This window comes from Pan paniscus, chromosome 18 (assembly GCF_029289425.2).
Source record: "Pan paniscus chromosome 18, NHGRI_mPanPan1-v2.0_pri, whole genome shotgun sequence".
NCBI lineage: Eukaryota > Metazoa > Chordata > Mammalia > Primates > Hominidae > Pan > Pan paniscus.
Window position 1 is genome coordinate 85,976,267 of NC_073267.2, and position 18,178 is coordinate 85,994,444.

The window sequence follows — 18,178 nt, forward strand, 5'->3', positions numbered from 1 at the left end:
AATCTTTGCCATGGTCATAAATCTCACTTTCTGAAAGGCAAGAGGAATGTGCAAGTTATTATGAGTTTTTTGTGAACCCTAATATAGATTCATATTGGCAAGAAAAATAGCTTATTTAATAAGGAGGCCAATAATCTTGACAACATATAATGTCATGAGTTATTTTCAAGATAATCCATGAGTTTTACAAAATTTTCCTTTATGTATTAAATAAAATTAACAGAATCATTATGTAAAAGTGCAATTTGTTCAAGAATGTGAAGCTTTATGATTTACCTATGCATCCTTTTGGGGAGGCTCCACGTCACTGATTTTCTTGAAAATGAGTCAACTGAAGAGAAGATACCTATAAAAGTATATACTCAAGATTTAAAGTCCTTGAAAAATTGCTAAATTATAACTATATATAACAATACAGATATACATATTCTGTACCTATCTATCTATAACACATGTATCATAAATAATGTCTCACACATGTGTCATAAATAATGTCTCATGACTTATAAGAAACAAGAAGTTAAGAAAAAGCACAATCGCATGAAATAGAATAAGTAATAATCTTAATCTGATAGAGGATCTATATTCAATGGTACTTAAATGAAGTTCTTCTGCAGGAAAATTTCAACTTTCTTAATTTAATCTGGACATTCAATATGGCATAAATAATTTTGCAAGGACTTTGTAGTTGAAAAATGTTCACATCAAATACTAGGTCTTATTCATTCTTTTGAACTATTTTTTGTACATTCTTTCAAACTATTCTTTGACTATACCCACCTCCTCCCCACCCTCCCAGTACCCTTTGTGGGTAGCTTTTTAATAAAGAGATCATGAATATAATGGATTTCAATAATATAATTTTTTAGTGTAAAAATTGATCTGGGGTAACATCATCCAAAAATATAGCAATATACTACAGAAATTTGGAAGGACCAAATAAAATATTCTACCATGCTGCTCTCTGGCAAATATCATACCTATGATATATGTTTTAAAAATCTAAGGCTGAGTATATTAAACCTTTGGTTTGGGATAAATGCTTAGTGACATCGAATACATTTATAATGATAATTATGTATGATTATGTATGTAATGTATTTGAAAGTTTTAAAAAAGTTTCTTGAGTTTATTTTTGTATTAATAATAATGACACTCATTTATTACACCCTCACTGTGTTACAGAAATTGGGTGAGACACTTAGTATTAATTATACTCACATAATATTCACAACCAACCTGGAAGGGAAGTGCAAATACCAAGGTTTAGAAAGATTTGATGATTTACTGTAGTGGGTGAGAGGAGTTGAAATTCAAAGCTTTTGCTCTCAGTCTCATTCTTTTCACAATTTTATTCACCTAGGCCACTTGCTCAGTAAATCTTCACTGTAATCATTTTTGTTCCACATTTAGGCCTTGTTTTGCTAGAAATTTTTTTCCTTTTATTTTTCATATCCATGCCCCACATTATTTGAAATCTTGACCACAGTGTGCACACTATTTTTTTCATTTATTTATTTTTACTTTAAATGGACAAATGAAAGTTGTATATACTCATGTACAACATGATGTTCTAAAATTTGTATATGTTTTTGGAATAGCTAAATCAAGCTAATTAACAGATGCCTTACCTCACATATGTACCATGTTTTTTTGGTGAGAACATTTAGAACCTACTCTCTGAGCATCTTTTAAGAAAAAAAAAATTTTTTTTTTAACTATAGTCACCATGTTGTATAATTGATCTCTTGAACTTATTTCTCCTGTCTAACTACAATTGTGTGTCCTTTGAACAACATGTCCTCAACCCTCCTTTCTCCAGCCTCTGGTAACCATCATTCTACTGTCTGCTTTTGAGTTCAACTTTTTTAGTCTGTAAATAGGTGAGATCATGTAGTATTTGCCTTTTTGTGTTTGACTTATTTCACTTAACATAATGTCCTTCAGATTTATTCAGGTTGTCACAAATGATAGCATTTCCTTCTTCTTCTTTTTTTTTTTTTTTTTTGGAGTCTTGTTCTGTTGCCTGGGCTGGAGTGTAGTGGTGTGATCTCAGTTCACTGCAACCTCTGCCTCCCAGGTTCAAGCAATTTTCTGCCTCAGCCTCCCAGGTAGCTGGGATTACAGGTACCCACCACCATGCCCAGCTAATTTTTGTATTTTTAGTAGAGACAGGGTTTCACCATCTTGGCCAGGCTGGTCTCGAGCTCCTGACCTTGTGACCCACCCGCCTCAGCCTCCTGAAGTGCTGGAATTACAGACATGAGCCACTATTTCCTTCTTTTAAAAGGCTAAATAGTATTCTATTGTGTATATCGATCACATTTTAAAAATCCATTCATTTGTTGATGGTCACTTTGGTGACTGACCACTTTGATTCCATATCTTGGCTACTGTGAATTATGCTGCAATGAACATGGAAGCATGCACACTAATTTGTTTCAGAGGACTATTGAATGTATACTCTTAGTAAGGTACCCTGCATGTAATCTTTCACTTTTATTTACCACCATGCTGTATCAACATACACCAGGAAAATGTTATCTGTGAGCAATCTAGGTGGTTTATTTCACTGAGTTCAATATTTATCCACAAAGAGCAAAGCACATTTTTTCTCTTTTGAGACTGTACGACCTAAAAATTTAATGTACATGATTTCAGTAAGATTGGAAGGAAACTTGCTGTTAAATGTTTTTCAAGGAGAAATTAGTTACTGAAACATTGGCAATTTGTAATAATGTTACCCAGCTTTAAAGGCATCTAGTGTACCACTTTCTGCTTTGATGAAAATGTTCTGTATCTGCTTGATTTAATATGGTACCTGCTGGCCACATGTATTATTATTAAGCCCTTGAAATATGGCCAGTGTGAGTGAACAATTGGCTCTAGTTCTAATATGGCTAGTATCTACCATATTTAAAAGTAGGTCAAGATGAAAAGATTTCATGCATGTATCTACCTTATAGGACTTACTCCCCAGTCTCTAACTGGGAAGTGCTCAGATAGTACACATAAAGTGAGCTAGCCTCTTCAAAAGATAAGTGAACTCTGTAACTGCTTTCTTCCTTTTCGTGCTACTGTAAAGATGGCACCACTGCCATGTTTGCAAAAGTAACAACCAATTTTACTTGTAGGAGATTAATCCCAGCTATCCTCACTCTTCTATAACAGTAGTTTTCTACCTGAGAGTTGGAGAATTGCTCCCTTAAGGCACATCAGTTGACAGGCATGAAACTTGCTGTGTGTTGTGGATCTGAAGATCTAGGTGGTAGGTGGATTTGATTTCCCTGGACCTGCCTGAGGCCAAAATTGTTTCTGCTTCATTATTCTGAGAAATGGAAACATTCCATGAGGCAGTCTAAAGTTCTAAAACATAAATGCTGGTAGATATATAAAATTTTCAAAGTCCTCATCTATTGAATTCTTTGTTTTGTATAGTAACTGTGTTCCCTTAAGCTTAAATCACTTCACTATAAAGACATCACAAATCTAAGCATGATGTTTTCTAACACTATTCATTCCTGCTGGGATAAGCTTTTTCTATCAGGGAGGTGAAATTCTGAATGCTGTAGTCACCGGGTTTCATGGAGACAAAACTGTACAGGAGGCAAACCCATCTTTGACACCTTAATTATCCCTTTCTTCATAGTCCCATTCCCCTCACCATACTCTACCCATTCTGCTTTTTTAAATGTTCTCTTCTGTTCAACTTTCTTGCATCAGATAATCTTTGCCCTCCCATGAATCATGACTGGTTCCTGGAAAAATGGCTGAAAATCTTGAGGTTCAAATATGGGTGATCTAATCTCCCCTTTTCAGTATTTTTGAATTTTAAGCATATTGTTATCTCTGTTTAAGGGGTTAAGTGTTTTGTCTTATGCTAAATGTATTTAAAACCTTTTGGTGAAATCAATGTTTTATTTTCTCATTCCTGAACTCTTACTCCAATTTTATGTATGCATTCTTTTTATGTGTTAAGTTAAACCTTGATTTAGTGTCAGACTTATTTTTCTATACCAAAGAAGACATCTAAATCAAGAATAATCATATAGAGAAACATAGTTGACAGTGAATATTGGTGTTATGATGCCTCATGATATTAAATTAGAGATGAGAACATTCATGTAGTACTTATTTTACAGAAATATTAAAGCAAATTGTTTCTAAAAAGAAAAATTATTTTCTAATTATTATAGAAAAAAATTTAAACTCTATGTTCTCCTCTTTCAACTTTCCAGAGATGGTTAACCAACTTTTGTTGGAGGGAAATAATTTAGATAGAATACTCTTCATGTCACACCTTTTTCATCCCATGGAAAACAGATGTATATAAAACCATCATTTAAAAAAATACTTCCACCCAATATAGAAGAACAGGGATCAGATTTATTCTTTTAATTGAAATAACCAATATAAAGAGACAAAAATGTATAAAATAATGACTTTTAAGATATTATGTTTCAAGGGACAAAGTACAATCATCTCTGAAAGATGAGGAACAACGTGATCTCTCTAATTGCCTTAGCTTGCTGCCTGTAGAAAGTTTCCAGTCCATGGTATAGGGAGGGGAAACCTAGATTGAGTCTGATGGGTTCTCTGAGTTGAGGAGATGGATCTGTGAGTTTGGAACATGAAGGCTGCTGTAATTCACAGGAGAGTACAAGAGAGAAGCGAATTGCATAGAGAGAAACTTATACATCTGTGGAAGTTTCCTCTTGAGTACTCAGCCAAATACTAATCAGCACATGTGTGTAAAGAAACTATCTGAGACCAGGAACAAACATTAAGAACTATTAGAGGGATGATTGCATCACTGCACTCTAGCCTGAGTGATAGAGCAAGACACTGTTTCTAAAACAAATGAACTAACAAACAAACAATTAGAAGGAAGAGGTTTTATTACTCTCATAGGGCTGAGAATAGTGCTTATTTCTATTAGCCAGACAAGAAAAACTCATAATTCTTAGGGCATTGGATAGAATATTCAGGAAAGTCTTGTCTCAGTGGCTCTAGGTTAAGAACTACTTCACACTCACCTGAAAAAATTATAAAAGCAAGACTTAAATGAATCAAATTATTTTTAAGTAACTTAACTGCAGCCTAGAACAAAACTCAAGAATGTTTGTAGGGATACAAAAATCTAGCAACCAATAATGTAAATTTTACACAACATCTGGCATCTAATTATAGATTGCCAGGCATGCAAAAAAGCAAGAAATACAACCTATAATCAGGAAAATAATCCATAATAATCTAATATCATTATTATAATCTAACAAAGATGTAGAATGAGCAGATAAAGATGTTAAGTGACTTAATTATTTTTTATATGCTCAAAGGGTTAAGTAGTACCATGGAAGAAATGAAAAGGATGTGAGTTGAAGTTTTACAACTAAAAGATACAATACCTGATATAAAAAATTCTGAAAGTAATAGCATATTAAATATGGCAGACTAAGAGATTACTGAACTTGTGTGTAATATATATACATATTTTTATATTATACATATATACACACATATATACATATATGTGTATAATTTGTTTGGGTAAGCAAAAATTCCAAAGTTTCTTTAACAATGTTAAAGAAAAGGAAGTAAAGCTGCCATTCAACATAAGAAACATAAATATCTTTTATTATTACTACATTTTTGAAGAGGACATCCAGTGTTGGCTATAATTTTTTATCTTAATTTACTAAGTAAATCTTTATAATGGAAGGGTTGTGTCAGGTGAGATGTTAGTAGAAAAAGTGTGCTGCTAGAGTTTTGGGTGTTTGTAAAATTGCAAAGCTTAGTATATGTGTTATTATCAAAGTCATCACTTACACTATCTGTAATATACAGATTAAAAGAGAAAACAAAATAGTAGTGCTTAGGGAAATATAAAAATTGCTAATAAAATGCATTTATGCTATTGAAAGTGCGTATTAATGCATAATATGCATTAATGCATATTATTCATAATAATATGCATATTAAATGTGCAACATAAAGTAAATGTCATTAATAATATATTAATGCATAAAGGTTCAAACCCAACAATGACTATTTTTGTATATTTACTGGTAATATAGGAAGCATTGTTCATATTATTCAGAATATAGTTGAAACAGGGTTTTGGCAAAATTTTTATTACTTCTACTATATTTTAGTTTAAAAAACATCAATTTTGAGCAATGACATCAGCAAAATGGCAGAATAGGAAGACTCAGATTTTCCTGCTCCCCCAGAGATGTCAGTTTAACAACAGTATATATCCAATTGCCTTTGTGCAAAATCAAAAAACCAGGTAGGAGATTTGTGCACCCCAGGCAAGCACAATGCCGACTGAATGGAATTCTCATAGGAAAATTTATGATACTCACTTCTCAGAGCCCTTCTCCTAGTACAGTGCAATGCAATTAGGAGAAAATTTCCAACTTCTCTCTGGGAAGATAAATAGGAGAGGAAAAAATATGTTAGAATAAAAGTTATGTTAACTATCTTGAATTTTTATAGGGCTTCCTGAGGAACTGGTTTCTATCTTTTCTAAGTACTGACAGGAGTAGGGAGCCTGGTTGGGGCTGCTGAGAACAAAGGCAATTAACATGGCTTGGTTTAGTGCCAGTCTGCAGTACCACAGAAAGTCACCAGGGGAGCTCCTGAGTAGGAACTGGCAAACCTCTGTAATTAGATTACACGCAAACCCACAATGACATAGCCTCAGAAAAGTCTTGAGAGGTCTCCAGAATCTATAGCCCATCTGGTTGTTGAAAGTCTTCCCTGCACAAAACTGGATCACAAAGACTGAGAGAGGTGGCTGATTTTCAAATGCCCAAGTCCCAACAGAAGATAAGGAGGCATATACAGAAACAGTAGAAATAAGGCCCAATCAAAGACCCATACTAATTCTCCAGAAATCACCCCTAAAAAAACAGATATATGGATTACTAGCCAAAGATTTCAAAATAATCCTCAAAAAGATGCTCAATGAATTATAAGAGAGTATAAACAATAAAATAAGGAAAACAAGGCATAAACCAAATGAGAATATCAATACAGAGAGAAACTGTGAAGAACTGAACAGAGTTTCTGCAGCTAAAGAACATGACAACTGAGTTGAAAAATTCACTAGAGAGACTCAACAGCAGACTTGAACAGATGAAAAAAGAATCAGTGAACTCAAAAATAGAAAATTCAAAATTACTGAAGCAGAAGTCCAAAAAGAAAAAAAAATAAAGAAAAGAACAGACTAAGGGACTTAGGAGACACCATCAAGTGAAACAACAAAAGCATTTATTAAAACTGAGAAGGAAAAGAAAGAGAGAAAGGGACAGAGAGCTTACTTGAAGAAATATTGACCAAAAACTTCCCAAATCTGAAGTGAGAAATGGACACACAAATTCAAAATCTGAAAGAGCTCTGACTAGGATAACTCTAAAGAGATATCACCAAAACACATCATAATCAAACCATCAAAAGTCACAAAGAGAATTTTGAAGGCAGCAGGAGAAAAGTGACTCACCATATACAAGGGAACTTCCATTAGATTATCAGCAGATTGTCGCAGAAACTTTGCAGGCTAGATTGAAGTGGGATGATATATTAAAAATGCTGGAAGAAAAACTACCAACTAAGAAACTATATCCAGCAAAACTGCATTTCAGAACTAAAGAATAAATGAAGACTTCCCCAGATAAAAATGGAAGGAGTTAATTACAACTAGAGGTACTTTACAAGAAAAACTAAAGGTAGTCTTTCAAGATGAAGTGAAAGAATAATAAACAGCAACAGGAAACTATATGAAAATGTAAAACTCTCTGGTAAGGGTAAATATATAGAAAAATATAGAATCCTATAGTATTATAATGCAGGTGTATAAATAATTTTTGATGTGTTGTAGAATTAAAAAAACAAAAGCATAAATAGTAATTATAACTTCATATTAATAGACCCACAATATAAAAAGCTAATTTGTGTCATTAATGTAGTACAGGAGTAACAGAGATGTAAAGGAGTAGAGTTTTTATATGTAATTAAGTTATAATCAGTTTAAAATATATTGTTACAATTTTAAAATGTTTTATGTAATTATAATGGTAACCACAAATAAAATGTCTGTAGAATATACACAAAGAGAAATGAGAAGCATATCAAAGCATGCCATTATAAAAATTAATAAAACACAGAAAGAGGCAGCAAGAGAGAAAAGGAGAGACAAAAAGCTATATTATATACTGAAAACAGTTAACAGGATGGAAATAGTAAATCTTTTCATAACAGTAATTACTTTAAATGTAAATAAATTAAGCCCCCAAATTTGAAGACATAGATTGGGTAAATTGATATAAAACAAGATTCAACCATATGCTGTCTACAAGAAACTCACTTTCAATATAAGGGTGCACATAGGTTAAAAGTGAAAGGATAGAAAATGGTATTCCATGCATAAAAACTTAAAGATAGCAGGGGTGGCCATAGTTAACTCATGCAAAGTAAACTTTAAGACAAAAACTGTCTCAAGAGACGAAGGAGTACATTATGTAATTATAAAAAACCAAATTCACCAGAAAGATAGAACACTTAGAAATATGCATGTAATTAACATTAGAGCTCCCAAATATATGAATCAAACATTGATAGAAATACAGGGAAAAACAGAAAGCAAGTTAATAGTAGTAGAAGGTTTCAATACTCTACTTTCAGATATGGATAAAACAACCAAATAGAAGCACAATTAAAAAACAGAGGGAATGCAAATTAGTACAGTCATTAATTGAAAATGTATGAAGTTTCTTAAAAAGTTAAAAATATAATTTGTATCTAGCACTATTGGATATATATCTAAAAGAAAAAAAGTAAATTACTGTGTCAAAGTGATATCTGCACTCATATTTATTGCAGCATTATTCAGAATAGTGAGGATATAAAATCAACCTAAGTGCCCATCAACAGATTAGTAGATAAAGAAAATATTGTATATGTATACACATTAGAATACTATTCAGCCTTAAAAAAGAAGGCAATCCTGTCATTTCTAACAACATGGATGAACCTGAAGGGCATGATGTTAAGTGAAATAAGCCAGGCACCAAAAGATAAATACTGCCTGATCTCACTCCTATATGGAATCTAAAAAAGTTGATCTCATATAAATAGAGAGTAAAATGGTGCTCATCAGAAGATAGGGAAGCAGTGGGGAAGAGGGTTGGGAAAATGTTGGTCAAAGGTTACAAAATTTCAATTAGATAAGAGGAGTAAGTTCAAGATATGTATTACATACGTCATGAGGACTGTAGTTAACAACAGTGTACTATATTCTTGAAAAGTGCTAAGAAAGTAGATTTTAAGGGTTCTCACCGCAAAATGACAACTATATGAAGTAATGCATGCTATGGTTTGAATGTGTCCCCCAAAGTTCGTATGTTGGAAACTTACTGTTCAATGCAACAGTGTTGGAAAGTAGCGCCTATTAAGATGTGTTTAGGTCAAGAGGACTCTGCCTTCATGAATGGGTTAATTTTTTTTTTATCACAAAAGTGATTAGTTATCATGAGAGTGGTCTTGTTATAAAAGTGAGTTTGGCCCTCTCTTGCTGTCTTAGTCTTCCTGTTTCTGCCATGGGATGATGCAGCAAGTAGGCCCTCACCGGAGTCCAGAACCATGCTCTTGGACTTTCTAGCCTCCAGAACAGTGAGCCAAGTTAATTTCTGTCCCTTATAAATTACCCAGTCTCAGGTATTCTGTCACAGCAGCAAAAAATGGGCTAAGATAAGATATATACATGTTAATGAGTTTGATCTAGCCATTTCACAATGTACATATATTTCAAAACACTATGTTGTACATGATAAATTTATATGTATATAATTTCATCTGTCAAGTAAAAAAAAAAACAAAAAACTGGAGGACTTGAATAACACTATATACCAATCAGACCTAATAGACATATACAGAACACTCCAGCCAATAGCTGTGGAATACATGTTTTTCTTAACTGCACATGGAGCATTCTCCAAGGCAGACCACATGTTAGACCACAAAGCAAGTCTTAACAAGTTTAAGGAGACTGAAAAAATGCAAAGTAAGTTTCTGACCACTATGGAATGAAACTAGAAGTCAATAACAGAAAGAAAACAAAATCCACAAGTATGTAAAAATTAACTCACTTTTAAACAACCAATGGGTTAAAGACGAAATCACAAGGGAATTTGGAAAATATCTGGAGACAAATGAAAATGAAAACACAACATACCAAAACTTGTGGGATACAGTGAAATAAGTACTAAGAAAGTTTACAGTGGCAAACACTCACATTAAAAAAATAGGAAAAATTATATGAAACCACTAAAAGAAAACATTGGGGAAACACTCCAGGACATTGGTCTGGGCAAAGATTTCTTGAGTAATATCCCTTAAGCACCGGCTACCAAAGCCAAAATGGACAAATGGGATCACATCAAGCTAAAAAACTTCTGCATGGCAAAGGAAACAACCAGCAAAGTGAGGAGACAACCCACAGAATAGGAGAAAATATTTGCAAAGTTTCCATCTGATAGGGGATTAATAAAGAGAATATATAAGGAGCTTAAACAACTCTATAGGAAAAATCTAATCTAATTAAAAATGGGCAAAATATCTGAATAGACTTTTCACAAAAGAAGACGTACAAATGGCAAACAGATTTATGAAAAGGTGCTCAACATCACTGATTGTCAGAGAAATGCAAATCAAAATTGCAATGAAATATCATTTCATCCCAGTTAACATGGCTTTTATCCAAAAGATAGGTAATAATGAATACTGGCAAGAATATGGAGAAAGGGGAACCCTCATATGCTGTTGGTAGGAATGTAAATTAGTACAGCCATTGTGGATAACAGTATGGAGGTTTCTAAAAAACTGAAAATACAACTACCATATGATCCGGCAATCCCATTGCTAGGTGTATACCCCAAAGAAAGAAAATCAGTATATCAAAGAGATATCTGTTTATTGCAGTACTATTCACAATAGCCAAGATTTGGATTTAATCCAAGTGTCTATTAACAGATGAATAGATAAAGAAAATGTGGTACATATACACAATGAAGTATTATTCAGCTATAAAAAGGAACAAGATCCTGTCATTTGCAACAACATAGATGAAACTGGAGGTCACTATGATAAGTGAAATAAGCCAGGCACCCAATGACACTCTTAACATGCCCTCTCTGATTTGTCAGAGCCAAAAATTAAAACAATTGAACACATGGAGATAAAAAAATGGAATGATGATTACCAGAGGCTGGGAAGGGTTGGGGAGGGGTGGGGGATAGTGGGGATGGTTAATGGGTACAAAAATATAGTTATAAAGAATGAATAAATTATAGTATTTGATAGCACAACAGAGGGACTATCGTAAAAAATAATTTATTGTACATTAAAAAATAACTAAAATAGTATAATTGGATTTTTTATAACACAAAGAAAGGATAAGTGCTTGAGATGATGGATACCCCATTTACCCTGATGTGATTATTACACATTGTATATCTGTATCAACATATCTCATCTGTGTCATAAATATATACACCTAAATATACCCATAAAAATTAAAAAATTTAAAAAGGAAAAATCTCAAATAAACAGCTTTACACCTGAAGGAACTAGAAAAAGAAGAACAAACGAAACCAAAAGTTAGCAGAAGGAAGAAAATTATAAAAATTAGAAAAGAGAAAAATGAAATTGTGTATAAAAGAATGGAAATAAATCAATAAAACCGAGTTTATTTCATCAAAATTGACAAACCCTTACCTAGACTAACAATGAAGAAAGAGAGAAGACTCAAACAACTAAAATTAGAAATGAAAGAAGAGGTATTACAATTAAAGTGAGAAGGGAAATGTTCTATGAGAACTACTTGAACAACTACGTGCCAACAAATTGGAAAACCAAGAAGAAATGGGTAAATTTTTCTAAACATACAACCTGTCAAGATTGAATCATGGAGAAACAAAACATCTGAACAGACCTTTACCTAGTAAGGAGATTGAAGCAGTAAGCAAACACCTCCCAACCTAGAAAAGCCCAGGACCAGATGGCTTCACTGGAGAACTCTACCAGACATTTAAAGAAGAGTTAACAGCAATCTTCCTCAAGCTCTTCCAAAGAATTGAAGAGGAAGAAAACTTCCAAATTCATTTTATGGGGCCAGCATTATCCTGATATCCAAACCAGACAAAGACACACCAGGAAAACTGTGGACTAATATCTCTAATGAATACTGATGCAAAAATCCTCAGCAGAATACTAGTAAACTGATTGAATAGCACATTAAAAGATTATACACTATAACCAAGTGGGATTTATGCCTGGAATGAAAGGATGTTTCAAAATATGAAAATCAATTACTGTACTACATCATAGTAACAGAATGAAGGGGAAAAAACACATGATTATCTCAAGTGATGCAGCAAAACTACTTGACAAAATTCAATAACCTCTCATGATAAATATACTTAAAACTAGAAATGGAAGGAAACTCTCTCAACATAATAAAATACATATATGAAAAGTTCACAGCTAACATCATAATCAATGGAGAAAGACTGAAAGTTTTTCTTCTGAGATCACAAACACATCAAAGAGGTCTGCTTTCACTACTACTATGCACCATAGTACTGGAAGTCCTAGCCAGAGCAATTAGACAAGAAAAAGAAATAAAATGCATCCAAAATAAATGATTTTGACAAAGTTGCAGAATATAAAATCAACACACAAAATAAGCAACATTTCTATACATTAACAATAACCAGTTCAAAAAAGAAATTAGAGTGTTACTATAACATCAAAGAAGATAAAACAACTAGCAACAAAATTAATCAAGGAAGTGAAAGAGTTATACACTAAAAAGCCATCAAACGTTGCTAAAAGAAATAAAAGAATACACAAATAAACAGAAAGACATCCTGTGTTTGTGGATTGGAAACTTGATGTTAGAATATCCATACTACCCAAAGTGATCTACAGATTAAATGCAATTCTTATCAAAATGCAGGTGACATTTTTTTTTCAGAAATTAAAAAAAACTTGAAATTCATATGGAATCTCAAGGCACTCTGAATAATCAAAATGATCTTGAAAACAAATAAACTAAATTGGAGGCCTCAATCCTCCTTTCAAAACATATGACGAAGCAGCAATAGTCAAGTTTACTGTGGTACTGGCATAAAAACAGATATATAAAACAATGGAACAGAGTGCAGAGCCCAGAAATGAACTCTGGTGTATACTACCGAATGATCTTCCACAAGGATGCCAATCCACACAGTGGAGGAAAGGACAGTCTCTTCAACAAAGGATGTAGGAAAAGTGGATAGTCTTATGCAAAAGAATGAAGTTTGAGCTTTATCTTACCTCACAGACAAAAATTAACTCAAAATGAATAAAGACGTAGACATAAGACCTAAAACTATAAAATCCCCGGAAGAAAGCATAAACGACATTAAATTTGGCAATGATTCATTGGATATGACATCAAAAGCACAGGTAACTAAACAAAAACAGGCAAATAGGACTACATCAAACTTCTGTTCACAAAAGGAAACAAAAGGTGAAAAATCAACCTACAAAATAGAAACAGACATTTGCAAGTAATGTATCTTACAAGGGGTTAATATCTAGACTATGTAAGAAACTTCCACAATTCCACAATACCAAAAACAAATAATCTGATTTAAAGATGAGCAAATAACTTAATAGACAATTCTCCAAAGAAGACATAAGAATGGACAACAAGCATGTGAAAAGAGGCTCAGCATCACTAATCAAGATAAATGCAAACCAAAACCTCAATGAGATATCATCTTATACCCATTGGTGTGGCCACTATCAAAAGAATAGAAAACAAGTTCGAATAAGGATACAGAGAAATTAAAGCCCTGTGCACTGTTGGTAAAAATGTAAAATGATTCAGCTGCTATAAAAAATAGTATAAAGGTTCCTCAAACTTTAAAAATGAATGATTATGTGATCCAGCAATCCCACTTCTGGATATGTATCCAAAATAATTCAAAACATTATCTTAAAGGAATACTTGCACACTCATGTTCTTTGTAGCATTACTCACTGTGGTCAAAAGGTGGAAGAATTCCAAATGTCCACTGACAGATGAGTGAATAAAGAAAATACAGTATATACATACAATGGAATACTGTGCAGCCTTAAAAAGAGGGAAACCCGGTCACATCCTACAATATGGACGAACATTGAGGACACCATGCTAAGCGAAGTCAGTCAGTCACAAAATGACAAATACCATATAATTCCACTCATATGAAGCATCTGAAGTAGTCAAAATCAGAAACATAAAGTAGAAAGGTGGTTGCCAATGGCTGCAGGAGGGGAGGGAAGAGAGGGAGTTAATGTTTAATGGGTATAGAGTTTCAGTTCTAGAGATTTGTTGGATCACAATGTGAATATACTTATCACTACTGAACTATACTTAAAAATGATTATGACGGTAAATTTAATGTTGTATGTTTTTTTAACTACAATAAAAATGAAGGTAAAAGCACAATGTCTAAAAAGTATCCATTTCATTTTGAAGATATAAAGACAAATCAAACAATGTAAAAGAAATGAAATGATTACCCAGATTTGAAATGAAAAGATTTCTATAATAGAAATGTAGGGTAAAATAACTGTTAGATGAATAAATGAAACAAAAACTTTGTATGTTAATTTCTTTCTAGTCTTTCAATGTAATATAGTTCCACTATTGCCTTCTGGCCCTTTTCTAGTCTAAACTATAGTTTAGGATCCTCCATGGACCACTGTGATGGGACATACAGTTCTCTGGCAAGTTGTAACAAGAAAATAATTCAAAGCCTGATTTTATGAATTTCAACATTTTGATCTGATTTACATGGCTTTTGCCAGGCAGGGTGTAAACTATAGTATGGACGTGGGAGACCTTAAACACCAGGGTCTTTTCTTAATTGGTGGAAAACATAACCAAAATACAGACACAGGGAGAAGTGATTAAAGGAATCTGAATCAGCAGTACAGGTGTGCAAAATTAGATCTCCACACTTTTCTGACTTTTCCTTTGATTTTCTGATGTTAAACAGCATCCTGGAGGGAATGGAGAAATGATGCATAAGTTAATAGGTCTTGGAGACAAACCCTTTTCTGCCACCAGTGTGGCATTACACAAGCTGTAATCCCTCTGCTCATCAGATTTCTTATCTGTGCCGTGTGAGTTGTACTAATATAATGATTACAAAAGGAACATTGATCATGCGCCTCCTAGGCATGCTCATTTCACAGGACATTGTCTTAACCACGAGGTTGATACCGTACTCACCGTTGGTGCACAGATGAGGAAATTAAGGATCAAGGATTATTATCCTGATGCAGCTTGCCCAAGGCCGTGCAGCTGGTGGGTGGTGGAACCTGTACAGACACTGAACCTGGGTGGCCAAGCTCTGACATTCCCTGCTTAGACCAATTCTCTGTACAGTTTTAATGCAGAGATCTAAAGCTGGGAAGTAAGTGAGGGCCCACTAAGCACAAGGCATTCAATAGTTGTCATATGTTATACCACAGTAAATCTTTGGTTATGATTCTCCTATTTGGACATAAAATAAATAAACCAAAGGTCAGCATCATTGAGTCATTTAATCAAAACAACAGTGGAAGCTGAATTTGTATCAAGGCCGCTCTGTTTTTTTTTTTTTTGAGACAGAGTCTTGTTCAGTCGCCCAGGCTGGAGTGCAGTGGCTCTATCTCAGCTCACTGCAAGCTCCGCCTCCTGGGTTCATGCCATTCTCCTGCCTCAGCCTCCCAAGTAGCTGGGACTACAGGCGCCTGCCGCCATGCCTGGCTAATTTTTTGTATTTTTAGTAGAGACGGGGTTTCACCGTGTTAGCCAGGATGGTCTCGATCTTCTGACCTCGTGATCTGCCCGCTTCGGCCTCCGAAAGGGCTGGGATAACAGGCGTGGGCCACCACGCCCGGCTGAGGCCTCTCTGTTTACCATATCTCAAGCACTCACTGTTTCATTTGTCTAGGCAACTCTCTACCCCTCTGCAGCCATCAGGCAGAGACAGGTTTTGCAGTGACTTGAAATGCTCAGGTCGTTTGTTGAGGGCCAGCCCCCAATTCCTTCTATTACTTTAGCCCATTGATATGGAAAAATCCGCCAGTATTGGTCACTATAATAATTTATACATTGTCCCAAAGAAGTTATTATTGTTATAAAATGTTTATTTTTCATTTTTGCTATGTGTACTTATCCATTTAAGATGCATTCTCTAATTTGTTTTATGAGAACAATTAAATACAATATTTTAACAACGAGACAACTTTTTTCTTCTGGAGAGCCCACAACCGTCCCACAGACATGACATTTTCTTCAAAGGACTGATATAATTATTCAATTAGATAACAAATGGCATATAGTATGTGTTCAATAAAATTTAATCTCCTTCAATAATTAGTAACATAAACTGTCAATTTATATCTGCTTTTACTTAGCATATGACTGAAAAAATAAAATCAGGAATGCAAGTCTAGGAACACAGAATAAACACTCAACCCATGACCTTTATTTTATTGTATTTATCCTTTTTTTTTTTTTTTTGAGACAGAGTCTCGCTCTGTTGCCCAGGCTGGAGTGCAGTGGTGTAATCTTGGTTCACTGCAACCTCTGCCTCCCAGGTTCAAGCGAATTCCTGCCTCAGCCTCCCAAGTAGTTGGGATTACAGGTGCCTGTGACCACACCCTGCTATTTTTTTTATTTTTAGTAGAGATGGGATCTCACCATGTTGGCCAGGCTGGTCTCGAACTCCTGACCTCAAGTGATTTGCCCACCTTGGCCTCCCAAAGTGTTTGCTGTGTTTTCCTAGGGCCTAAGGTTTTTGCTGCCACTGACAAGGGTCAGGAAGGAGGTATACTCTGATTTAGGGGCAATAAGTCCTAGGGTGAGAGCAGTAAAACTGGAGTCAGAAAAGCCAAGTCCAGTCCTTAGCATTTATTACTAACTCTATGACCGCTTCGAATCATTTAAATTCTCTGTTCTTGTTTTCTCTTGTAAAACAGGAAAAGAAAATAGATGCATTCTGCTTTGTTTGCAGGCGTGAGCTAAACAAGCATGTTTAGTTCTTACGGGTATTTCTGTCATTTTCTCACTCTTTGACAAACCTATCTGATCTTTGACAAACCCACTCTTTCATTATTCCATAAGAAAGTGGTGTTAAAGGCTTATGTTTCTTCCAATTTGTGATTACCAAGAGGCACTTAAGAACTCCAGGATTTCCATTTCTATAAAATCTAGCATATTATCAGTAAAACATCTTGACATTTATTTTAAATAGATTATCTGCTATGAACCATGTGACATGCTTCTTGTTATGTGATAGTAACTCCATTATTTAGACATTTTAAAATTCCATTCAAGAAATAGTTGTATCCACGGACCAGCCATTCAAAGAGTAATTTTTCTTTAATCATTGATCTTCCAAATTCAACTTTACTCCTCTCTCCTTTAAGTCACTTGAATTACATCGTCACATTGTTCAGTGTTGGTGTGAATGTGTATGCGTGTGTGTATGTGGTGGTGGTGGAGGTCCCTTTCTTCAGTATTCCCTCATTTCCTACTTTGGGCCTTTTTGGAAATGTTATTAAAAATTTTGATTATAGAATGGTACTGCATATTCACAGCATGATGCATTCATCAACATAAATCTAGCCAAAGCATTTCATTTGTGGATTTATACACCTGAAGCATTAAAATAAGAAATGTTAATTTCTTGCAGACTACTACCAGATGATTTTAAATATCTGCTAAGCAGGAATGTCTGTTCCCATGTGGGGAATTTCCATAATAAAATCCTGGCACCCTCGCTGAAGAGTACAGTTTTATAGAAACAGAGAAAAACAACAGCAAGTATTTTCCCTGAGGACGGTTTTAGCTACAATTTCCCAATGCTGCTTAGTTATTTCTGTCTTATTTTATGCTTTTGTTTTGAAACATAATGCAATTTTACCTGGATGCACTCCCGGACAATCAGGAATGGCTCAGTGTGTTTTCTGGCTCTGCCAAATGCAAGACCTCCAGAAAATCAGAAGGCTCCACCGCCTTGTCCCTTCCCCCACTCACACCTCCAGCTGGGAGAAAAGGGTTAAGGATTATTGGAAAATAGAAGAGAAG

The 18,178-nt window shown here is 34.4% G+C and overlaps 1 protein-coding gene and 1 long non-coding RNA gene across 2 annotated transcripts in view; one reads left to right on the forward strand and one right to left on the reverse strand.

Moving 5' to 3' along the window:
- Nucleotides 1–18,178, forward strand: part of CNTNAP4 (contactin associated protein family member 4) — a 619,686-nt gene that overhangs the window by 315,070 nt on the left and 286,438 nt on the right. The gene's annotated exons all lie outside the window — the stretch shown is intronic.
- LOC117976301 (uncharacterized) lies at nucleotides 276–18,149 on the reverse strand. The gene is made up of 3 exons (XR_004666934.2): nucleotides 18,015–18,149; nucleotides 6,369–6,429; nucleotides 276–346 (listed from the first exon to the last, which is right to left on the reverse strand). It is a non-coding gene; the product is annotated as an uncharacterized LOC117976301 (long non-coding RNA).